The sequence below is a fragment of the Protopterus annectens genome, chromosome 1.part0 (genome assembly GCF_019279795.1).
Source record: "Protopterus annectens isolate FY-2018-M chromosome 1.part0, PAN1.0, whole genome shotgun sequence".
Classification (NCBI taxonomy): domain Eukaryota; kingdom Metazoa; phylum Chordata; order Ceratodontiformes; family Protopteridae; genus Protopterus; species Protopterus annectens.
This window is the reverse complement of record NC_056725.1, coordinates 1051919434-1051944807: the sequence shown is the minus strand read 5'-3', so window position 1 is coordinate 1051944807 and position 25374 is coordinate 1051919434. Positions and strand designations below refer to the sequence as shown.

Here is a 25374-nt window from a genome sequence, read left to right as displayed (position 1 = left end):
CTTTATACTCATCAAACGATTTAAAAAAAAAAAAAAAAATCGGTGCATACCATGATTATATATTCCCCATTCTGAAGGTGGTATGGGCCTCCTCAAAATTGATTACATGTATAGATCTGCGATAGTGGAACTGCATACGTATCTGCTCACCTCATAAGACCCCAAATGTAGTCAAAGTTTTGAAAACTGATGAGAACAAGTCTTAAGATGACTTCTCTGCTTTTATTTTAGCAGAAGCATATCGGTGTCAAGCGAGAATGGAAATCAAACCAGAAGTAGATAAAAATCAGGTAGCAATTAAAAGTGCCAAAAAAGCAAAAGAAAGAATACAAGGTGAAGGATCAGATGAGAAGGCAAGAAATGTGGAAAATGCATAAATATAGTTGCAAGTATAGGAAGCTCTTGGAACAACCTCATGTTGATCAGGACTGAATGCAGGAATGGTTAAGGAAAGGTGAGTTTAAACCAAAGGACGAAAGATTAATATTGGTGGCTCAAGATAGTGGACTACGTACACATTGGTTTATAAAGTCCATTGAACATGTGGAAGAAACAGACAAATGCAGGTTTTGTAAAACAGAATTGGAAACAGTTGCACATGTTGTTGCTAGTTATGATATACTAGTGGCAGAAGGACTGTATACTGAATGGCATAGTAATGTAGCAAGATTATTGCATTGGGGATTGTGCCAACATTATAATATTGAAGTAGCTGAAAAACACTGGAAACATGAGCCACAAAGCATAATAGAAAATAAAGTTTGTATCACTTGGGATCATCCCTTACCAATAGTTCAAAAAGTAGATGCAAGAAAACCAGATATAGTAGTCCATGAAAAGAAGATGGCAGTAGAATTGGTTATTGAAATTGCTATACCCAGTGACTACAGTGTCGTACATACAGAGACGCACAAAGTCATAAAGTGCCAGGATTTGCAAGCAAAAACAAGGGCAATGTGGAAGGATACCCAGACAGCTCCAGTAGTAGTAGGAGCAAATGGGTCTTATAAAAAAAGAATTTACAATCGTACTTGGATGTTTTACAGATACGTGTAACTCTATTTGAATTGCAGGAGTCGTCAGTACTGGGCACATTGCAGGTGCTGTGAAGAGCATTTCTGGATAACATCAAAGGTTGAAACAGTACTAATTGCATGAACTTTAATTATACCTTGACTTAGGAATCTGGTCTATTCCCGTCATGATCTTAGAAACCCAAAAGCGTTGGAGAAATTAAAAAAATGGGAGCTCTTTTTGTTCTTTGTTATTTGTGTGAACTGCTGCATGCTTTCCTAGCATATTCTTCTGTTAAAGTTCATCTGTCAGCAATCTGTGCTTGCCTACTTTTGAACTCACCATTGACCTCTCAACTGGAGGTCAAACAAATCCTTAAAGACATCTTTCACATCAAGACCCCAAGGAAACTTATTCCTCCCTTTTGGGACCTTAATTCTGTCTTTGAAAAATTAACTCGGGCTCTTCTTGAGCCTGCTGGTTCTTCTTTTTCTTCTCTGCAACATTACACCTGGAAGACTGTTTTGTTGGTTGCCCTTAATACAGCTAAGAGAGTTTATGAACTTCAAGCTTTGATGGCCATTCCTCCCTTTTTGGTTTTTCATAGGGACAGGGTGTCCGTGTGTACTATTCCTTCTTTTATGCCCAAGGTTTTCATTTGAGTTTGTCCCTTAATCAGTCTATCCATCTTCTTTCCTTTTTTCAGACTCCTCATTCTGCTAGTGTGAAGAATCTTCCCACCCTGGATCTACATAGACAGCTCGGGTATTATTTGCATAAGACAAAGGCAATTCATAAGTCTGAGCAGGTTTTGTTTCTCTTCATACCCGGACATTGGGTTTGGCATTTCTACGTAAACCATCCTCTCTTGGATTTCTAGGGCCATTTTGTTTTGTTACTCTTTTCATGGAAAGCAGCTTTCTGCTTCAGTTTGAGCTCATTCTACAAGGGCAGTAGACTCTTCTGGAGCTTTCTTCAAAGGTTTGGATACTAGATCCATTCTTGAAGCTGTTACTTGGTCCTCTGTCCACCCCTTTGCTAAACATTAGAAGTTGGGTGTCATTTCCAGAGCCAGGGCAGGATTTGCTAGGGCTGTCCTTCATGTGTTTAGCAAAGGGGTGGACAAGAGGGCTCCACATTAGCTTTTGTAATCTCCCACTTGTTAGGAATACTGCAACAGTGAAAAGGATATCTACTGTCATGGTAAGATTTTACACAACTGTACTTTCATAAGACAGGATCCATCTTTTACAAAACCAAATTGCTGTGGATCTGTCCTGATGATATTTTTAATGTCCATGTTGTCGTGTGCCATGACCTTACAAATGAGACTTGTCAGGTTGATGGGCATGTAACTTCCGTGGTTGGTAGTTGATCCACTGTTATGCAATCATAGGTTCATAGGTGTGTACTAGGCTAATGGCCCTGGAGCCTTTACAAGCCTAGCTCATAAGATTACCCTGGCATCGTGCCACTGGACCTTAGTTCCCAGTGCCTCTGAGTAAAGCCACTGGAGTGATCCCTGGGGTGAATTTTTTTATTTCCCATCCACTCATCAAAGATTTCTCTTGAAGAGGGCCAGTGAGGTGCTCTGCTTGACATGTATGGGAAGTCTATTCCATAGCTTGGGCAGTCTCTGGGTTATGAACCTGTCCCTCCAGCATATTCTCTTGATTGTGGTAATGAGTTTGAGGTCTCTGGAGCGTGTGATGCAGAGGGATTGGGATTTCTTCAGATGTAGCATTTCTAACAGAGCTGGGTCAGACATGGCTTTGTGCAAGTCAAGCAGAGATCGCCTCTAAGTAAGCAATATGAGACTGAGAATAGTTGGGAGTTTTTTTTTTTTGAGTCTGTCCATATAGGACAAATGTTTAAGGCCTAGGATCCTCTTTGTGAGGTACTTTTGCGGCCTCTCCAGTTGTTGCAGGTGTTCACTGAGGTACATGCCAAATGGGGCATTGTACTTCATGACTGGCCTAATGAGGGAAGAGTAGAGGGAGACAATGACCTCTTTCTTCCTGGATGCAAAACCCTTAGTAATGAGATGTGCCACATAGAAGGACTTTCTGACCACAGTGGCATTGTGGTAGTCAAAAGAGAGGTTGCTGTCAACCTGTGTTCCCAGATCTCTTATAACGTCTTCTGTGTTCAGTGGACTACCATTTATGTGGTAATTCATGGGAAACCAGGTTTTTCAAAGGGGGTGTCGACACATTTTTTGGCATTGAGCTTAGGGCCATAGTTCTGACACCAGTCGATGGTCTCTGAGGCCTTTCTGTAGGATGTCAGCATCACTTGGGAGTTAATAATAGCTCCCAACTTGCAATTGTCTGCGAACGTCAGCCAGAGTCCCTACATGTTGGCCTGGACTTCAGAGAAGTAGATACCAAACAAGAGAGGACCTAGGACCGAACCCTGTGGGACTCCACTCATGACTGGTCGGCAGTCTGACTTGGAGTCAGGCACTTTCACACTGTGGGTTCTACCTGTGAGCCAGTTTGCAACCCACCTAGTGACATAGGGGTTGATGCTTAGCTTAGTGAGTTTTTCTATGATTCCTGAGTGGGGAATGGTATCAAAGGCCTTGGCCAGATCAAGGTAGGCTGTATGAACCACCTTGCCTTCATCCACAGCTCTGGTGACTGACTCAAAGAAGTTAAGTCAGTCCTGCCAAGTCTTGAACCCAGAATGCTGTGCTCTACAAACACAGCAGCATACCACTACACCATCTGACGCATCACTAGTGCTGTATTCCATACTTTGAGACTGAGGCTGTAGCCAGGATCAAGCAAGCCAAGTTCCTTTTGGGCCTGATCATGCAGTGTATTTGTTGTAATCTTCCTTTCGCAGTCAGGATTCCTTCAGGTAAGGTTTTGTCTCTTGGGGTCTCACCCTCAGCCTTTATGGACTCTGCATCCATTGTTGAAAAGAAATCCCACTAGGCGAGTCTGTGCCTGTGTTTTTGGCAGGTGCTGCAATTGCGAATGTGGGAGTTTGCCTGTTAGGATCTGTTTGTATGTCTGTATAAGGACTATTTTATTCTTATTTATTTTATTTGTGCTTTGACTAGGATAGCCCCACTAGGCTAGTGATCTGTTTCAAAATAAAATTGTACTGATTATGGAAAATTTTGGCCAGGCCCAGGAAGCATTACCTGCTTTTCAGTAAGTGCTGTGGGATCTTTTTACATCCACTTGAGCTACCACCAACTTGGGCAGATGGGAGCTTGGTTTAACATCACATCCAAAGGAGACCATTTATTACTGATGCTTGTACCATTGCATATGGACAATCTTCTGCTCAACAACTTGAGTGTGTAGACCATATGCTTGCATTTCATTTTATGGTAAACTTGTCACAGTTAAGTTCTTAGATTGGTTCGAGGTGAGAGGTCCACTTTCCCTGTCAGCTTTGTATTCTAAAAGACAGGTCATTGTCCTGATTATGGATAGGCTGTGGGAGTCCTGTCCTTCTCCTAGCATGTTTTGGGGTAATACCCTTTGGAGAAAAGCTTTGTGTTATCTACTAGGTCTTGTATGTTCCATCCCCTTGTTATTTCTGTGGGATATGGTGCTTCTGGGTGCTGTTGTCATGCTTTACTTGTTATCAGATGTGAAGTACATACTCTTGCATTTCTGACGAAACCACACCTGCTTATTGCTGACCCCAGAGGAGGAGTTTTTTGCTATAAACCTTGTAGGCTGGACATTTCCAGCTGACGTCTGGATGCAATTGGTTTGAATAGACAGATGACCTGCAAGTGTTGCAAGGTGATCAAGGATATTTTTGCAACTGACACATTTGGGATCAAGGCCCTTAGTCTGCTCTGCAGCTACCCAAGTTCCAGTTCCTCCTCCTTAAAGTTGTACTGCTGGGGGCTTAGTTCCCTCCATATATTTATAATTATGGCTAGTCTTAATTCCTGTCCAAGGACAAACTGGTGGGACCACATTTAGACTGTTGCCTTTTGGACATTGTCGGTGCCCTTTGTTGAATGTTTGATGGATTGATGACCTTGTATCAGTGGATTTGGTTAAGGTCAAACTCTGTTATGTATTAACCAAGCCAAGGGCCTATCTGCTGGAGATTATATTTGATACAGTGGGGCTAAGTGGATGAGGTTTACAGTTCTATGATATTGTAATACCATCCTTGTAAGATAAGAGCCCTGTTTAGATTCAGAAGATCCCTTTCTCTTATTCTTGCATACCTGATGATCTTGGAGGTGGAGGAGGATCTGAAGGTGCCTGTGGCGTAGAGTTCAGTTCTGCTTACCTCCTTTGCTTTAGATGTCAGACTCTTATGGAAGCTCAAACCTGTTCTGTTCACTGAAGTCCGTCAGGTCTCCTCTGAGAGATGGGTAGTGTGTCAGTTGGGTTCCCCTCCCATATCCTTGGAGAATGGTACCCTGACAGTAGCCTACTTTCAGGCAAGGTCCTGTAATACCCGTTTACTGTTTTAAGGTGCATTTTGGGGCAAGTGTTGTATCAGGCTAAGGGTTAGCTGTGCAGCAGAAAGAGTAGGCAAAGGGGTTTGCTTTTATCAAAGGAGTGGGTCTTGTGAGGATTTGCACCTGTGAGTTCTGCCACAGGTGGGACCTGGTCAGCTCTTGGGACTCTTCCCTTTGGGGCCATTTTCTTCCCCTAGCCCCTATCTGTTTTGCAGTAACCTTTGTGGAGCTGTCTTCTGGGTAGACACTTTGGTTGCTGGCACTTGCTGCCCTCCCCTTTCCTCCCTCAGTGGAGTGCAAGAGTCACTTGGGTTTCTTGATCAAGGTCTTGAACATGTGGAGGTTGAATTTTCTGTCATCTGTTTGACTCCTGGTGTTCCCCTTTTGGCGGTTCCAGAATTTCCCTACTTTGTAAGTGGCCATTGCTTCAGGAGGTGTGTCTGTGTGCGTGTCATTAGTTTTCCGGTGTTTTGTGCACTCTCATCAGACACTGGGTTGAGATACCATTTTAGTGCGAGGCCATCTAGATGTTCATCGTGTTTCACTGTTACAGTCATTACACTTGGGGTTAAACTGCTGGCAGGCTACCCGCAGTCTGCCTGAATTCAAAGTCCTGGTCTGGCGTCGGTTGCTGTCGCCTCTTCCCTGACGTCAGTGCACCAGGGGTATAAAAGATGCAGCCGACGCCATTTTCTTCAGTCTTTCTTGCCGCGTGGTGCCCGAAGCAAAAGCAGTTCGCAAGTGCCAGTCGGCCAACTCCTGAGATTTTCGAAATTGAATTTCAGATCCGAAGTCTTCTATAAAACTAAGGACCCCATTGGGGAAACTTTTTTTTTGCTCCAGACCGATGTCAGAAAAAGTTGTATTTCTTGTGGGAAGCAAATACCTCATAAGGATTTTCATTCTTACTGTATTCCTTGCCTAGGCCCTGACCACGACGTTGCTAGTTCTCTGTTTTGTGCTAGTTTTAACCAATGCACTATTAAGCGTCGGTGCAATTTTGCTTTTCATTACTTTGGCCGAAGGTTTGACTACATAATGCCATCGGAACAGCCGATGACCGGAGTTCATAAAAAGCGCAAGGAAAAAGAAAAGGACAGGCATCTGAGGTCCAAAACCAACGACGAAGCCTCTTCTAGGCCACTCACCGGTTCGCCAGTTCTCAGTGAGGCGCTTTCGCAGCCCCTGACACCCGCTACCTCAGAGCCACAGGCCGCCTCAGACTCCCACGTGGAGACAACTAGGCCTCTGGATACTCAAGGTATTGGGCCTTCGGAAACTAATCCCTCAGATGGGTCCGGAGCCGCTGAGCAGGCATCGGCTTCTGAGGGTGTTTTCAGACCTACACAGCTTTATATCAAGCCAACTTCAGGATCCAAGACAAAGACTAAAACAGTTTTAAAGACAAGGAAACAAGTACAGCATTCTCCAGGACAGACTTCCATGCCTAAGAAACAGATGCTCAAAATGGCCGAAGACCTAATTACTTTGATCAGGGGTTCCCATCCCCCTCCTGATAAGAGGCCTAGGCAAGACACTGAATATGATTCCTCTGATCAGGGTTCCATTTACTCTGACTCCTCTTCAGACCAGGGATACTCTGTTCCTCCCTATGAGGATTCTGATGCTGAAGAATCTATTCCTTCAGCTTCTCCTCCTGAGGATTACTCATTTTGGGGAAACCCTGCATACCATAAGGGAGCATTTCCACTGGGAGAGCCAAGATTATTCAGATTCTAAGAAAAGGCTCAGAGACTTTCTTTTACTACCTCAGCACAGACCTCTTGCCATTCCTCCTGTTCTAGACATTGTAGATGATGTATTTTCAGAGTCCGGCTTGTCTCCCGACTCTTTACTTCCTGCACCTGTTAAGCCAGACCTATACTACAGGGTTCCAGATTCTCATAAATTTATATATAAAAACCCTGCTTCTGACCCAGAAACTATTTCTCAGGGTCCCAAAGGGGTCAAGGCTGCTACTGCAAAAAACCCTGTCCCCTCAGATAGAGATTCTAGGGCACTGGACAGATGAGGGAAAAAAGTTTACACTTCTGCTACCTTGGCTGTAAGGGCTTTAAATTGTCAGTTTCATATGCTTAAATATCTGCAATACTTAATGTCTCTGTTAAAACAGAAAATGTTGACAAATTCTGAATGTCCTGAGAACAAGTAATTGCAGGATTTATTGCATGCAGCTGAACAAGTGGGAAAACATACTTTGCAATGTGGTTATGATTCACTGGAGGCGTCTTGCAGGGCAGATGTAACAGGTTCTGTCATTAGAAGGCATGCTTGGTTAAAGGAACAGACTCTGCCTAATCATGTTAAAGCAAAATTATTGGATGCTCCGTTACAGCATGATACTTTGTTTGGTGTTAAGGCAGAAGAGGTGTTGAAGAAAATGGAGGATAAAGCTAAATCTATGCAGACAGTGAAGGATTTCTTACAGGTACAGCCACCCAGATTTAGCAGGAACTGGCCTTCTAAGAATTGGTCCTTTCCCGTGTCAGGCAACAAAAAGGGAGATACAGACGCCCAAGAGACAGACAACAGCCCCAGGGCTTATACAGGCACAAACAATGGGGTGCTTCTACCTCCAAAAGCGGAGAAGACAAATCACAGCCATATAGGAAACAGTCCCAATGACTTCCCTCTGCCAATGCCAAGCATTTTTCTTTTGGCAGCACTCTTGGGGGAAAACTAGCACTTTTTTCACAAAACTGGCACATGATCACCCAGGGCAAATGGGTCTTAAATATAGTCTCTCAGGGTTTACAGGTTCCACTTTTACACCCTTCCAGAGGCAAAAGGTATGCCAGACCTGCCACACAATCAATGGGCAGAGGCACAAAACCAAGTTTCATCTCTCATGGACATGAGGGCTATTCAGCCAGTGCCACAACAAGAGCAGGGACAAGGATTTTACTCAAGACTTTTCTCAGTACCAAGAAAGGACAAAGCATGGAGACCAATTCTGGACCTGTCTATTCTAAATACTTTTCTAGACATTCCGAAATTCAGAATGTTGACTCTGCAGCAGCTTCCACCCATGCTGGGCAAGAAGGCTTGGCTTGTAACTTTGGACCTCAAAGAAGCAAACCTGCATGTCCCAATCAGACAATCTTGCAGAAGATACCTCGGATTCATAGCTGGCTCAATGCACTACCAATTCTCTGTACTGCCCTTTGGCTTATCTACTGCACCCAGGGTCTTTCACAAAATGCCTGGCACCAGTAATTGCATTTTGCAGACAGAGGAATTCAAATATATCCCTACTTGGACGACTGCCTTATTCAAGCAGAGACCAAAGACATTCTACTAAAGCATCTGGCTTTTGTAAAAAGATTACTAATTTGCCTAGGGTACAAAGTAAACAAAAAGAAATCAAAACTAGTACCCTCTCAAGAGATAATATTCCTGGGTGCAAGCTTAAATACAACTGCCCAGATGGCTTATCTCACGCCAGACAAAGGCAACTGACTTCTTACTTCTAAAGCATGGCAACAAAGACCCAGTTATTTGCAAGAAAAATTCTGCAGGCTCTGGGCTACATGGCCTCCTGCATTCTGCTAATTCCATATGCAAGACTGCATATGAGGAAACTACAATGGTACCTAAAAAGTGTTTGGACTCAACATTGCCACAGCCTGGAATCATTAATTTCACTCATTCCCTGCCTGCAACAGGAGTTTCGATGGTGGGCACAGGCCTGTCAGCACAACAAGGGACAGCCATTCACTTTACCCACAGCCAGGCAAACACTAACAACAGATGCATCAGATTATGCCTGGGGGGCCCACATGGCAGGAAAATGTATTCAGGGCACATGGCCCCCAAGCCAGAGGCATCTACACATCAATCAAAAAGAGATGCTAGCTGTACAAAATGCCCTGATAGCCTTCAAGGACCTACTTCATCCAGGACAGCTGCTGATAAAGCCGGATAACACCACAGTCATGTGGTACATAAACAAGTAGGGGGGCACACATTCCTACTCCCTCTGCAGACAAGCCTTGATTTTGTGGAACACAGCATTGACCTACCAAGTACATCTGCAAGCACAATTCCTGCAAGGAAAAACAAATGCTCTGGCAGACTAACTAAGCTGAAACCTCATGGATCCTCACGAGTGGAAACTAGATCCACAAATCTTCAGCATGATAACAAGGAAATGGGGATGCCCAGACATAGATCTTTTTGCCTCCCCTCACAACTGCCAACTTCAGAGATTCTGCACAAGGACTTATCACAAACAAACATGGAAAATGGATGCTTTGTCATTCAGCTGGAACAACCTTACAGTATATGCCTTTCCTCTACTGCCTCTCCTCCCCAAGGTACTCTTAAAGGTCAGACAAGAGAAGCCACAAATTATACTGATTGCCTCGAATTGGCCACGCCAACATTGGTACCCAATCCTAAGGAGCTTGTCCCAAGGCCCAGCCTGGACATTGCCTCAAATCCCTCATTTACTGACCCAACAAAACAATCGGATCCTGCAAAGCCAACACAGAACTCTAAATCTAGCTGCATGGCAGATAGTGTAACCATTCAAAATACATCTCTCTCTAAAGCAGTTATGGATGTTATTTTGGAGGCCAGGAGGTCCAGCACCAGAAAATCTCATGCAGAAAAATGGAAGAGATTCTGTGCTTGGAACCTGGCACAAGGACTTGACACGCTTGTTCCAAATATTCCTCAGATTTTACAATATCTGAGATGCTGGACAAAGGCCTATCCTTCTCATCAATTAAGATCCATGCCTCTGCCATTTCAGCTCATTACAATACAGACCCACCTATTTTTTTCACATCCATTGCTTAGGCAGTTCCTCAGGGTGGCCAAAAACATAAGACCTCCAAGGAGAGCACCAATACCTGCATGGGACCTCAGTTTTGTCTTGGAAAAACTCAGTGTCTCCTTTTGAGCCAGCCAATACAGCTGAGATAAAATTATTATCATGGAAAACAGCTTTGCTCCTAGCAATAACTTCAGCAAGAAGAGTCTCAGAGTTACAGGCATTAATGGCTGTGGAACCTTTTATTATCTTCCATCCAGACAGGGTTTCTCTAAGGACAAACCCAACATTTATGCCTAAGGTAGTGTCCAGTGAGGCTCTTAACCAAACCATTCATTTGCCTACTTTTTACCCAAACCCACAGAATAAAGGGGAGAGACTTCTGCATTCTTTGGACATTCACAGACAGCTAAGTTTCTACTTGGACAAAACTAAAGCTTTTAGAAAGACTGAGCAACTTTTAGTGGCATATGCTGCAGGATCTCAAGGATAGGCTATCTCAAAGCAGACTATTTCAGAATGGATAGGACACTGCATTCGTTTCTGCTATTCACAGCATGGCAAATCAGTGCCTACGGGCATTGGACCACATTCTACCAGGGCAACAACCACCTCAGCAGCCTTCCTCAGAGGAGTACCAACCAAGGATATTTTGGAGGCTGCAACTTGGACTTCAGTGCACACTTTTACTAAGCACTACCACTTACCTCTTTAATCTAAATCCGGAGCAGGCTTTGCCACTGCAGTTTTGCAGGGCCTTATAGTCACTCCTAATTCTATTTAGACCCAGCCGCCCAACCTCAGCTTTGGGATTCAACCCAAGTGTAATGACTGCAGCAGTGAAACACGATGAACATAGTACAGTTCACTGTTGCAGTCCAGGTTACCCACCCACCATCCCCCTTTCTTTGCTGGGACTTGTCTGTACTTCTCTATCCTATACAACCTATGTGGTGTATTTGCTTGTAGATGAAGGTATTAATGTTCATCGTGTTACCCTGCTGCAGTCATCACACTTGGGTTACCCTGTCATCAGGCGGCCCCGCAGTTGGCCTGAATTCCGAAGTCTTGGTCCAGCGTCTGTTGTTGTCGCTTCTTCCCTGATGTCAGTGCGCCAGGGGGATATAAGAGGCATCCGGCGCCATTTTTTCCAGTCTTTCTTGCCGCGTGGTGCCCGAAGCAGAAGCAGTTCGCAAGTGCCGGTCGGCCAACACCTGAGATTTTCTAATCGAATTTCAGTCCGAAGTCTTCAAAGCTAAGTACCCCGTTGGGGAACCTTTTCTTGCCTCAGTCCGATGTCAGAAAAAGTTAATAATTGTATTTCTTGTGGGAAGCAAATACCTCATAAGGACTTTCATTCTTATTGTATACCTTGCCTAGGCCCAGACCACGACGTCACTGGTTGTCGGTTTTGTGCTAGGTTCAATAAGCGAACTATAAAGCAACGCTTTGATTTCGCACAACACTGCTTCGGTAGGAAATTTAATTACACTATGCCGTCGAAGCAACCAACTACCGGCGTGCATAAAAAACGCAAAGGTAAAGACAGGCAGCCTAGAGCCAAGCCAGACTCCGAGGCCTCGGCTGGGTTGGTCGTCGGTTCTCCGGTTTTCAGTGAGGCGCCTACGCAGCCCCTGGCGACCGCAGAATTGGAACCCCAGACCACTTTGGATTCTCAAGCAGAGAGTTCTAGGCCGACGCAGCCATTTCCTTTTGGCCCTACCGACAACATTGCAGGAGGAGAAGCCGGTGCTGTGGTAACACCTTCGGTTACAGAAGGTGTCTTCAGACCGACTACTCTCACCATAAAATATTATGCTAAGCTTACGACTCCTCTTAAACCAAAAAAGACTGCACTTCATTCTCCAGTTCAAGGCCCCATGCCTAAGAAACAGATGCTTAAAATGGCTGAAGATTTGATTTCTTTAATCAGGGGTTCCCAACCCCCACCCCCAGACAAAAGGCCTAGACAAGAGGAGGCTTATGCCTCCTCTGATCAAGTGTCTATTTCCTCAGGCTCCTCTGAGGAACAGGATTACTCCTTTCCCCCTTATTTAGATTCTGATGCTGAAGATTCCATTCCCTCAGCTTCTCTCCCTGAAGACTATTCCTTTGGGGAAACCTTACATACCATGAGGGAACATTTCCACTGGGAAGGTCAGGACTACTCCGACTCAAAGAAAAGGCTCTGAGAGTTTCTTTTACTCCCCCAGCACAGACCACTTGCTATCCCTCCAGTTTTAGACATTGTGGATGATGTTTACTTAGAATCTTGTCTAAATCCAGATTCTCTGCCTCCTGCTCCAGCCCTGTTGCTGACCCAGAGACAATCTCCCAGGGTCCCAAAGGGGCTAAGGCTTCTATGGCTAAAAATCCTGCACCCTCTGAAAGGGACTCCAGAGCACTAGATAGGTGGGGAAGAAGGTTTGCACCTCAGCTACTCTAGCTATGAGAGCACTAAATTGTCAATTTCACATGCTGAAATACCAGCAATTCCTAATTTCTCAAATAAAACAAAAGATGAGCACGCACCCTCAACAGTCTGAATTCAAGGAAATGCAGGATCTGTTGCATGCAGCTGAACAGGTGGGCAAACATACTTTACAATGTGGATTTGATTCCTTGGAAGCTTCTTATAGAACAGCTATTACTGGGTCTGTTATACGTAGGCATGCTTGGTTAAAGGAACAAACTCTGCCTGATCATGTTAAAGCAAAGTTACTAGATGCACCCTTACAGCGGGATGTCTTATTTGGGGTTAAAGCAGAAGAGGTTTTAAAGAAAATGGAGGATAAGGCAAAATCTATGCAGACGGTCAAAGATTTCTTCCAGGTACAACCCCCACGCTTCAGCAGAAATTGGCCAACAAAAAAATTGGTCCTTTCCAGCTTTTGACAGACCACAGAGGGGTAAATACAGACACCCAAGGCGCAGAGGACAAGCACAAATCCCTTACAAACCTCGCCAATGGGGCACTGCAACACAGAAGGAGGAGAAGACAGGTCCCAAACTACTAGAAGACAAACACAATGACTTAAACCTGAAACTGCCAAGCAAAACTCTCTTGGCAGCTTCCTTGGGAGGCAAATTAGCATTTTTTCAGACAACTGGCGTATCGTCACAAAGGACAAATGGGTCCTAGACATTATCTCACAAGGATACAGATTCCATTTCCACACCTTGCCAAGAATAAAAGGAATGCCAAACCTGCCACAAAATCAGTGGGCAGAGGCACAAAAACAAATTACAGCTCTCATGGACATGAGAGCCATTCATCTGGTACCTACACAGGAGCAAGGCCAAGGATTTTACTCAAGGCTCTTTCTAGTCCCCAGAAAGGACAATGCTTGGAGACCCATTCTGGACCTTTCAATTCTAAACACCTTCTTGCAACTACCCAAATTCAAGATGCTAATACTACAGCAGCTTCTTCCCATGTTGGGCAAGAAAGCTTGGCTAGTAACGTTGGGCCTCAAGGAGGCATACCTGCATGTCCCTATCGGACAAAATTGCAGAAGATACCTCCGTTTCATTGCAGGTTCAACCCATTACCAATTCTCTGCACTGCCCTTTGGCTTATCTACTGCGCCCAGGGTCTTCACAAAATGCCTGGCACCAGTAATTGCATACTGCAGACAAAGAGGAATTCAAATATACCCATACCTGGACGACTGCCTCATCCAAGCAGAAAGCAAGGACATTCTCTTACAACATCTGACTTTTGTAAAACACCTTTTAAGTTGCCTAGGGTACACAGTAAACGAAAAGAAATCAAAACTAGTGCCCTCACAAAATATGACATTCCTGGGTGCCAGCTTGAATACAATGGCCCAGATGGCTTATCTGACGCCAGACAAACAACTACAACTAACTCAATACTTCAAAATAATGGCAACAAAGACCCAACTCCCTGCAAGAAAAATTCTACAGGCCTTGGGCTTCATGGCATCTTGCATACTACTAATACCATTTGCAAAACTGCATATGAGGAAATTACAATGGTACCTAAAAAGCGTATGGACTCAACACAGCCACAGCTTGGAAACAATGATACCTCTCATTCCCTTCCTTCAACAGGAGTTTCTATGGTGGTCACAGGCATGTCACCTCAACAAGGGTCAGTCTTTCACCGTACCCCCAGCCAGGCAAACTATGACAACAGATGCATCGGACTATGCCTGGGGGGCACACATGGCAGGACGGTGCGTTCAAGGCATATGGACTGCAGATCAAAGGAATCTGCCCATCAATCAAAAAGAAATGCTAACTGTACAGAATGCTCTGACAGCCTTCAAGGACCTCTTACATCCGGGACAGCTTATAATGACAGACAACACCACAGTAATGTGGTACATAAACAAACAAGGGGGTACACACTCCTACCCTCTATGCAGGCAAGCAATGACCTTGTGGAACACAGCACTGGCTTACCAAGTTCAACTACAAGCTCAATTCCTGCCAGGAAAAAAGAACACATTGGCCGACAACCTAAGCAGAAACATCATGGATCCTCACGAGTGGAAACTGGATCCACAAGTATTTGCAATGATAACTCAAAAATGGGGCCGCCCAGACATAGACCTGTTTGCCACCCCCCAAAACTATCAGCTATCAAAAGTTTGCACAAGGACATTTCACCATCAAGCTTGGAAATTGGACGCACTCTCATTCAGTTGGAAAATGCTGACAGTATATGCCTTTCCTCCATTGCCCCTTCTCACAAAGGTGCTGCTGAAAGTCAGGATGGAGAGACCCCAAATGATACTCATTGCCCAGACTGGCCACGCCAGCACTGGTACCCACTACTAAGGAACATGGCCCAGGGCCCAGCATGGATTTTACTACAAATTCCTCATCTCATCTGCTCACACAGCAAGGCAGTCAGATTCTACACAGCCAGCTCAAAACCTTAAATTTGGCTGCATGGCAAATCACCTAAGCCACCAGCCAGTTCCTCTTTCACAAGCTGTTATGGATGTCATTCTGGAGGCCAGGAGGCCCAGCACCAGGAAAGCCTATTCAGACAAATGGAAAAGATTTTGCGCCTGGAACCAAGCTAAAGGCCAAAATACCCTTCAGCCGGACATACCTCAGATTCTACAATATTTAACTGAGATGTTACACAAAGGACTTTCTTTTTCATCTATTAAAATCTACGCCTCAGCTATTTCAGCTACAACACGGATCCTCCCCTATTTTCACATCCACTTCTAAGGCAGTTTCTCAGAGGGGCCACAAACATTAGGCCTCCCAGGAGAGCGCCAACACCAACTTGGGACCTCAGTTTTGTTCTGGAAAAACTTACGCTGCCACCTTTTGAGCCAGCTTTCTCAGCTGACTTAAAGTTTATTTAATGGAAGACTGCCCTGCTGCTAGCAATTACTTCAGCCAGAAGAGTCAGAGCTACAGGCACTAATGGCAGTAGAGTCTTTCCTCATTTTTCATCAAGACAGAGTTTCTCTACAAACTAACCCCTCCTTTATGCCAAAGGTGGTATCCAGTGTGGCTCTAAATCAAACCATCCATTTACCCACCTTCTTTCCAAATCCACAGAACAAAGGAGAAATACTTCTGCATTCCTTGGACATTCACAGGCAACTACGTTACTACTTGGATAAAATTAAGGTTTTCAGAAAATCTGACCAACTTTTTGTATCCTATGCTACAGCATCACAAGGAAAGGCTATCTAAAACAGACCCATTTCCAAATGGATAGGACATTGCATACGTTTTTGCTACACCCATCATGGAAAACCAGTTCCTGCTAGCATAAGGCCCCACTCCACCAAGGCAGCAGCTACATCTACAGCCTTCCTCAGGGGGGTGCCAACCAAGGATATTCTGGAAGCTGCAACTTGGAGTTCAGTACACACCTTCACCAAGCACCATCACTTACCACTTTACTCTAAGACTAGAGCTGGCTTCGCCACTGCAGTTTTGCAGGGCCTTCTAGTCTCCTCTAACCCTGTTTGACTCCACCTCCCATCCTTAGCTTTGGGATTCTACCCAAGTGTGATGACTGCAGCAGGGTAACACGATGAACATAGTACAGTTTTGTGCCTACCATAAATGTAGATGTTCGAGTGTATCCCCTCTGACCTAACTAAAACCTTTCAATACCTTACATTCTGATACAACCTTTGTGGTGTATTTGCTTATAGCTGGAGGGATGTTTTGTTTGTGCTAAACTTTTATTATTGGTGCTATCTACTGACCACCTTTTGGGGGGGCATCTGACATCTGGGTCAAGAAAAACTGAAGAAAATGACGTCGGATGCCTCTTATATACCCCTGGCGCACTGACGTCAGTGAAGAAGCAACAGCAACCGACGCCGGACCAAGACTTTGGAATTCAGGCCGACTGCGGGGCCGCCTGACGACAGTATCACCTAAGTGTGATGACAGCAGCAGGGTATACACTCGAACATCTACATTTATGGTAGGTACAAAACTGTACTTTTATTTTAGTGCATGCTTTTATAAGCAATGTTTTTTAGCCTACCCTTTTGGGAGCACCTGACATCTGGGGCAAGAAAAACTGAAGAAAATGGCATCGGCTGCATCTTTTATACCCCTGGCACACTGACGTCAAGGAAGAGGCGACAGCAATCAACACTAGACCTGGACTTTGGAATTCAGGCCGACTGTGGGTAGCCTGCCAGCAGGATAACCTCAAGTGTAATGACTGCAACAGTGAATACACTCGAACATCTACATTTATGGTAGGTACATAGCTGTACTTTTTAGTTATATATTTCCCATTCACTGTCTCTTTCATCCACGGATTGAAAACCGTGACTCTTAATGTGGTGCTGGGATGGTTTCCCACTCTCCCCACACAACTTATTTGTTTGAGGTGGCTTGCTTGGGAAATGGGTAGAGTTCCCATCTGTTATGGCTGGGGTTATTTTGTGTTCTTATTTTGCAGTTGTTTCTGAATTCATTCGGTTAGGGTTCTTTTTGTGGGGATTAAGTTCTGTAAGGGGGGTTAAAGCTTCTTTCTTTGTAGCAGTGGAGACTGATTAACACTGGTGTGGATCAGGCCTATGGGATTAACTCGCCCTGATATTTTGTGATTGTGTGTAAATGTCATCTCTCCTGATCTCCTTGTCCAAGACAATTGTTAGAAGATGATTGACCGGTTCTATTTTAACGGATTCTGTTCCCTTTGGAGGGGGTCTACATATTTTCAGTGAGCTTAGGAGGGCTAAAATCCTAAGTCCATGTCTGAGGCGGCTGACACAGGGCATGCAGTGTTAACATGTACCCTGAACATACTCTTGGTTCATAGCTGGTTTCCAAATAAGTCCTTCTAGATTCACCTGGTGGTCTGATCTCTAGGACCTTCCCATATTTTCACTAAACCACATGTGGTGAGGGAAAATGTGTACTATGGGGTCAAATCAAAACCCATTGATTTAGGTTTTTTTTTTTTTGGGGGGGGGGGCAGTACTGTGTACCATTTCTAATCGCTTCTTATATTTGTTGGAATTTGCCAGAGCTTTGTGACGGGACCCTGAAATTTCTTAACCATAAAATGTAATAAACAGTGAGCAAAACACAGGTTTAAACAAAATATATATATATATATATATATATATATATATATATATATATATATATATGGATCTACCTTAGTAGATCGACATGTGAAATCAGCGAAAACGACTTCACTGACGCCAGAAGATCGACACAACAGCGAAAACGAGTTCACAGACGCCAGAAGATCGACAAGGCAGAAGACCGGAGGAAGACACCGACGCTGAGAACACTGCAATGGGGAAAGGATGTGTAAGTATGCGGTAGTGACGGACGTCAGGGTGCGCGTAAGGTAAGTGTGCGATGTTGACGGTGTGTAGGGGTAGGGGTGGGATAAGTGAGTTAGGGTTAGGGTGCGGGTTAGGTAAGGGATCGAGTAAGGTAAGTGTGCAATGTTGGCGGTCTGTAGGGGTAGGGGTGGGATAAGTGAGTTAGGGTTAGGGCGCGGGTTAGGTAAGGGTGCGAGTAAGGTAAGTGTGCGATGTTGGTGGTCTGTAGTGGTAGGAGTGAGATAAGTGAGTTAGGGTTAGGGCGCGGGTTAGGTGAGTGTGCGATAGTGACGGACCTTAGGGTAAGGGTTTGGGTTAGGGTTGTAGATAGTTGTGTATGTATGGGTTAGTGTTGGTTTGTAAGGATTTTGGTGTGCTTGTGTTGTGTGTGTGGGTTTTGGATAGGGGATTTGTTTTGTTTGTTGGTATGATGTGTCCGGTGTATGCGGTGTCGTGTTTGTGCACTGTCGATGTTCTGGTGTCGGTGAAGTAATTTTCGATCTTCTGGCGTCGGTGAAGTCGTTTTCGCTGTTTTAACATGTCGATCTAGTAAGGTAGATCCATATATATATATATATATATATATATATATATATATATATATATATATATATATATATATATATACATACATACACACGCGCACACACACACACACACACACACACAAAATCACTTTAATAGAACACAAATTCAGTAAGGTTGGGAGGGTGGCCTAATGGTTAAGGTGTTTGCCTTACAAACACAAAGTGCAGGGTTTGAGTCTCACAAGGGATAATTGGCTAAGCTTAAAGTGGCTCACAAGGGCAGTTAGCTTAGTACTAATCTATGAACCTATAAACGCTTTAGTCTCAATCAACCAAGACTTCTTCAGACTGAAGTAGTTAATACAACATCCATATTTAAATAATTTAAGAAACACATGACATCAAATTAATTAATGTCTTAACCCTTTGCATTTCAAATGCATGATAAAATCTTCATGGTTATTTGAACATTTGTTCTAACTTGCCAAGAGTATTCTAACCAACCTAACTCCTCTTCGGGGTTTAACAAAAATTCTACATTACTTAAAGCATCAACCACTAAAAACTTAAAATCAATTTTGCATGAACCATGTCTGTAATGCCTACCTACCTACCTAAAGCATTCTTTTCATTTCCAATAGAAACAGCATATTTGTGTTCATAAATTATCTTATATAATTCACAAGTGGTCCTGCCTATATAAAAAGATTTACAGGCCACACAGAAACAAGATAAACCACAAACTTAGATTTACAAGAAAAAGTTCCATTAACATTAACTCTTATGTTGTTAATAACAAGATAAGTTTCATCAGTGCATAAATAATTGCACATATTGCAGTTAAAACATTTGCGCATGCCCATTCTGTCATTATTACTTTTTGGCATATTTAACTTTGCCTGGAAATAATTTTTAAAACTCTTGGCCCTTTTCTGCATAAATAAAGGTCTTTCCCCTATTACACTTAAAATATCAGTGTTACCACCAAAAAGTTTGCAATTTTTTGTTATATCTTTTATAGCTCCAGAATATAGACTTCTGACAACGGGCATCCTTACTCTGTTTTCATTTGTAAATGTCCTAATGGTCTTTGAATGAGCCCCTTTTCTCTGGGCTATTATATTTGACATTGAGGTAGAAACTAATGCCTTAGGATAACCCCTGTTGTTTAACTTCTCACAGAAGTTGCTACCTTCTTCAACAAAATCTTCTCTAGTTGTTAAATTACTAACTCTCAAGAGGTTGACCCTTTATAATAATATTTTTGGTCTTTTTAGGATGCATGCTGCTATAGTGTAAATAAGCATTGTTGTGCACCTCTTTTTTAAAAACAAATTGTGGTTAACTTGCAGTCATCGTTAAAAATATTGACATCCAGAAAATTAATAGTGATAGAATTAAATTGACAAATAAACTCTAAGTAGGAACATACATTGTTTATATATGTAACAAAATCCCCTAAAGACGTTTCGGTACCCCTCCAAATCAAAAACAAATCATCAGTAAAACGAAACATTGCGATTATATTCTTCATATAATCACTCTGTAGTATGTTAGTTATAGTTGTTTCCCACCCATACATAAACAAATTAGCGTAACTGGGGGCCATTGCTGCACCATTGGTCTGGCAATAAAAATTATTATTAAACGTAAAAAAAAACTTATAACCTTATAACTAAGGATTATGTTTAATAATTCCATTAGTAAACTTACAGTGCTTTCAGAAAACAGTTTAGACTTCAGTAATTCTAGTCCGTTTCCATATCCTCAACATTTGTTATCACTGTATATAAAGACTTTATATCTGTTACCTGTAGATCACCATCTAAAATTCTGATGTCTTTAAGCTTGTCAACAAAATAAAAGGTATCTTTGATATAAGTTGTTATTGACCTCTTCTTTTTGCAGGTGTTTATCTATAAAAATAGCCATACTTTCAGTTTTACTGTTGACGCTGGAAACATTAGGTCTTAATGGGGGATTGTTCAAATCCTTGTGGATTTTTGGTGTACCAAAAATACGACTAATGTTAAGGTTATTAATCATAAAGTACTTTCTAGTGGCTTCAGTAATTCTTCTAGTGCAAAACTACTCTTCAATCAGAGAATTAATAAGATTTCTTAACTTCCTTAAAAGTGACCTTGCTGTAAAAGTTAGTACCAGACAGTAGCTCAAACATTTTACACTAATACATATTTCTGTCTAAAACCACTAGTGCTCCCCCTTTGTTTGCTTTAAATACTAAAAGTTCATCTTTCTTAATAAAGTTAAACACTTCCCTTTCTTTTGCAGGTATATTGTAATATTTAAAACTTGACTTGTTATCCAGTGCATCAATTATTTGCAATTCATAACGGTTTAGAAACATTTCTAATTATTTCCTTAAAGGTGGGTTAAAAACACTGGATCTAAAAAAACTATTCAGTTTTAGACAATTCACTTTTAAATAAAAACTTAAAATTGAGCTGCCTCACATAGTCTCTAAGGCTGTTAATTACTTCCATTCTATCGGCCCGTTTAGCTGGTAAAAAAATTCTACCCTTTACTTAAAGTAAAGCATTCTTCAGTTGACAAAATATAATTAGGCAAACTGACATTTTTAAAGCAGATATACCCAAGTTCTTCTAGCATAGCTGCTGTTCTTCCAGTTTTTTTGTCTGCTGCCCCTTTTTTGCAAATCCGTTTTTTGTTGTGGCAGTTACTTTTGCCAAAGTCTTATTTTGGCTGTCCATTTGCTGATGTACATAAACGGGCTGAGATGTCATAGCCCTGTGAAAATCCTGTTGAACCTGACAAACTGTTTAGTGGTTGTATTAGCATTAGCTGTAATAGAAAAAGTAGTGGAAATAGCGGGATTAACATTTGTGTCACACATTGCTTTCTTCTGATTTTTCTGTTTGTAAGACAAACGGTCAGAACTTCTTGGCACGTTTGCCTCACTGCTGTTGCTTTCAGAACTGCCTGAATCAACGTTTACTGCCTCATCATTCTGTACCAGCACTCTATATGCCGAAGCCACTCCCCCTACATAATACACGATAACGTTCAATTTTTTTTTCTTTTTAAAAGGACATCATTCAACTTAAACAATCTTGTATAAGACATAGTTTCGACTCAAAGTTGTCTATTGATGTAACTTCCTTGAGTCTAGTAAAGTCAGAACAGATTTTGTCATTCACTTTGGACATATTACTCGCATTAAAGGTTACAAGCAATTCCATGTATTGAAAGCCAGTTTTTTTATGTCCAGCCATAACATTTCTTTAGGTAAATCATTACCAGTAGGTAGTTTAGTGATCTGTAAGCCCTTAGGTACTCTCTGAGCCATAAGGGCTGTTCTTAAAATAAATATTGTCCCACTGCAGACACTTTAGTTTAGTTAAATTGTTTTCTTGTTGTTCAAAAGCATCTCTGTGAGTTACATTAACAGCTCCGGATCCACAAAGTTCTCTGTTGGCAAATAGATCAATGGGCGGTGCCAAATAATCCAAATGGATTTCTTCACTTCTAGTATTGCCAGTAACAGTATTATTCTGCCTGGAAAACAAAGCTTTAGTTATCCCTTCTTGGTTAATAATAAATGAACGAGGAGTATCATTAAACGTACACCCAGTAGGTAAGTAGGTAGTGATAATAGCCATTGCCAGAACAAACATAATTCTCCATATCACTGAACTCGACTCCAGAAAATGTAATAAACAGTGAACAAAACACAGGTTTAAACAAAAATAACAAAAAGTAAAAAAAAGAAAATCACTTTAATAGAACACAACTTCAGTAACCTCTTTCTAAACTGTCTGAACTGTTTTCCAAAAGCACTGTAAAGTTTACTCATGGAATTATTAGATGTAATCCTTAGTTATAACATTTTTACGTTTAATAATTTTTATTGCCAGACCAATGGTGTAGCAATGGCCCCCAGTTATGCTAATTTGTTTATGTATGAGTGGGAAACAACTAACGTACTAGAGTGATTATATGAAGAGTATAATCACAATGATTCATTTTATTGATGATATGTTTTTGATTTGGAGGGGGACTGAAATGTCTTTGGGGGATTTTGTTACATATATATATAAACAATGTATGTTCCTACTTAGAGTTTAGTTGTCAATTTAGTTCTATCACTATTAATTTTCTGGTTGCCAATATTTTTAAAGATGACTGCAAGAAGTTAACCACAACATTTTTTAAGAAAGAGGTGCACAACAGTGATTATTAACATTATAGCAGCATGCATCATAAAAAGACCAAAGAAATATTATAAAGGGTCAACTCTTGATAATTAGTGATTTAACAGCTAGAGAAGAAGATTTTGTTGAAGAAGGTAACAACTTCTGTGTGAAGCAACAACTTCTGTGTGAAGTTGTACAGCAGGGGTTATCCTAAGGTATTAGTTTCTACCTCACTGTCAACTATAATAGACCAGAGAAAAGGGGCATATTCAAAGACCATTAGGGTATTTGCAAATGAAAACAGAGTAAGGATGCTTGTTGTCAGTAGTCTGGATTCTTGAGCTATAAAAGACATCATAAAAAATTGGAAAGTTTTTGGTGCTAACACTGAGATTTTAAGTTTAATAGGGGAAAGACCTTTATTTACGCAGAAAAGAGCCAATAGTTTTAAAAACTATTTCCAGGCAAAGTTAAATATGCCAAAAAGTAATACTGACAGAAGGGGCATGCTCAAATGTTTTAACTGTAATATGTGCAATTATTTATAAACTGATGAAACTTAGCTTGTTATAAACAACATAAGAGTTAATGTTAATGGAACTTTTTCTTATAAATCGAGGTTTGTAAGTTTATCTTGTTTTCTGTGTGGTCTGTAAATCTTTTTATATAGGCAGGATCCTTCATGAATTATATAAGAGAATTTATGAACACAAATATGCTGCTTCTATTGGAAATGAGAAGAATGCTTTAGTTAGGCATTATAAACATGGTTCATGCAAAACTGATTTTAAGTTTTTGGTGGTTGATGCTTTAAGTAATGTGGAATTTTTGTTAAACCCCGAAGAGGAGTTAGGTTGGTTAGAGCACTCTTGGCAAGTTAGATTAAATTATTGTTATCCTCCTGGTTTAAATAACCATGAAGATCTTAGCATGTATTTGAAACATAAAGGCTTAAGAACTTAATTAGTTTGATATCATGTGATTCTTAAATTATTTAAACATGGATGTTGTATTAATTCTGTCTGAAGAAGTCTCAGTTGATTGAAATAGGCAAAAGCGCTTACTGAAGTTGTGTTCTATTAGTGATAATGTTTTTTGCATTTCCTATCCATGGTTGCCAATGATGGGGTGTGGCTGAGGTGAGGTCTAGCACTGATTTACTTCAGCCCATGAAGAGGGGTGCCTGAGCAACTAATCTAGCAGACTGTTCCCCTTTAGGGCCTTCTGCTTTGACTCATGGCTTCAGTATGTCCCTGCTTCCCTCCATTTACTTGGTTACTGGAGTACCTAGAGATTGGTGCCTCCCCCTGCTGTTACTCTGGAGGCTATTTTGTATTCTACCATATGCCCCTCCATTGGGTTCAAGTAATGTCTGCCTTTCCCTGACACCTTTTGTTTGATATTCCACCATCTGCCATTGCTGAGGCTGATCCTGTCTGTGTCTAGGGCTGTCTCCATTGCAGGCTAACTACTTTTACAGCTCACTACTTGTAGCCTGTTGCAATGTACATTTATTTTTAAGGTAGACTCATGAGTTTGTAGTTTCTTAGGTTGTTACTAGACAATAGACCAGTTGAGTCTTTCTAAGCCTAGGGACAGGTACACACAACTAGTTAACTCCCCTGCTCTTAAGGGAGGGGGAGACTAGGCCCGGGATATTATTTGTAGTTTACTGCATTGAATTCTTCTCATTTTTACAGTCCATGAAAGAAATGTCTCCAGTGTTAGATATAACAGATACATTCTCACTATTTTCTTGATAAATGAAGAGAACCCTACTTGATGGGTTAGAGGTGTCCTTTCCCTTTTTCCCTTCAGTTAGGCAGTCCACTAAATCAACTTTGGCCACTTGGGTACCCTGTAAATCAAGCTTTTATTTACTGGTTTAGCACTTGGTAGCACTGGGAGTGCAAATCCACATGGTTACTTGATTTTTAGGAAGGTGCTCACTAGCAGATAGGGGTATGTATTCTGTGGTATGAGGGGAGGACATCACCCACACAGTTGACATATTGTATTACAACATGCACGTCATGTGCATGCTTCTTTTCCCAAGTGTAGAAATGTCTGAAAAAAATGCAGTGTTTTGACCTAGTTTTTTAAACTCCATCAAAGAAGGTATTTATTACAACTCCACTGATAATATAGGAGAAAATATTTTATTTATGGTAACTACTACTCTCTGTACTTTGTCATGTAACTGTTCTTTGTGAGTGCCCTTTTTGGTCCTGAGCTGTTGCCACCGTCACTGTTTTCTTGTAGCTGGTGTCTCTGGCATTAGAAAGTGCTGGTTTTACACATTTACAAAAGATGGGAGTAACATTAAATATCTGCAGGGGAGTTTTACACATGTCATGTAAAAATGTCTTACATTGTTTACAGATTACTGATAAATTGTGTTTTGAGACTGTGTTTCTTTTTTTCAATAAACTATTCTTCTGCACTGAAACACCTTTGTTGAATATTTGCTCTTCTAATGCTGTAGTCTTCATTTCTGTATGTGACATGTTTCTTTGGAAAATTATATTAGCTAAACAGTGAGTGATCATATTGCTGATATAAACTTTTATTAAGCTAGCTTTTATTGACTGGAGATTCTTAC

General features: G+C 41.8%; 1 protein-coding gene across 1 annotated transcript in view; it reads left to right on the top strand.

Annotated features, from left to right (window-relative positions):
* Positions 1–25374, top strand: part of SMC6 (structural maintenance of chromosomes 6) — a 1850548-nt gene that overhangs the window by 534213 nt on the left and 1290961 nt on the right. The window lies entirely within an intron of this gene.